This window comes from Octopus bimaculoides, chromosome 14 (genome assembly GCF_001194135.2).
Source record: "Octopus bimaculoides isolate UCB-OBI-ISO-001 chromosome 14, ASM119413v2, whole genome shotgun sequence".
NCBI classification, from domain to species: Eukaryota; Metazoa; Mollusca; class Cephalopoda; order Octopoda; family Octopodidae; genus Octopus; species Octopus bimaculoides.
Window position 1 is genome coordinate 4,323,587 of NC_068994.1, and position 953 is coordinate 4,324,539.

Here is a 953-nt window from a genome sequence, read left to right on the forward strand (position 1 = left end):
CACCACCACCACCACCACCGCCGTCGCCTCCACCACCAACACTACTACCACCACCACCACCACTACCACCACCACCACCTCTACCACTACCACTACTACTACTACTACTACTACTACTACCATGCCGACCAACACCAGTAACACCACTAAAGACAACCAATAACATTGGCTCCACCACCACCACTACCACCACAACCACCACCACCACCTATATACTACCACCTTCATTACTAGTACAACCACTTTTACCACTCCACCCTTCATCATGGCACTACTACTACTACTACTACTACTACTACCGCCTCCACCACTGGCATATGCTAACAATGCCCTCACCTCCCCCGTCATCCTCCCCTACCACTCTGCACCATCAACAATGGCTAGAAATAGCAGTCAGATGCTCTTAAATCACATCCTACATTCTTCAAACAAGAGGAAAAAAAAAAAGAATGAAATAAGGGCATGCTGGATAATTTACAGCGTAAGGAGGGATGGTCGCGGTCGGGATGCATAGAATCATATGTCTGCTAGATCAGGATTGGCCTAGGGTTAAATGACAACCACAACAACAACAACAACCAGTACAAACAGATCAACGTCACCACCACCACCACCACCACTACAATCATCATCATCATCATCATCATCATCATAAAATAATAATAATAATAATGATAATGATAATAACAATAATAATTATAAATAATAATAATAATAATCGCACCATCACCACTACCACGACTACCACTACATGCTGCATCAGTACCAGCATCATCACAACACGCCATACATGGCCACCCCGCCCAAACACCACCACGATACATCCAACACACAACTGTACCACCACCACCACCGTCGCCACCACCACCACCTCCATTATAAACCAGCATACAGCAGTACCATCACCACCGCCACTACCACCACCACCACCACCACCACCGTCACCGCTGTCA

The 953-nt window shown here is 46.5% G+C and overlaps 1 protein-coding gene across 1 annotated transcript in view; it reads left to right on the plus strand.

Moving 5' to 3' along the window:
- LOC106870060 (zinc finger protein 594) overlaps positions 1-953 on the plus strand; it is a 99,236-nt gene that overhangs the window by 40,079 nt on the left and 58,204 nt on the right. The window lies entirely within an intron of this gene.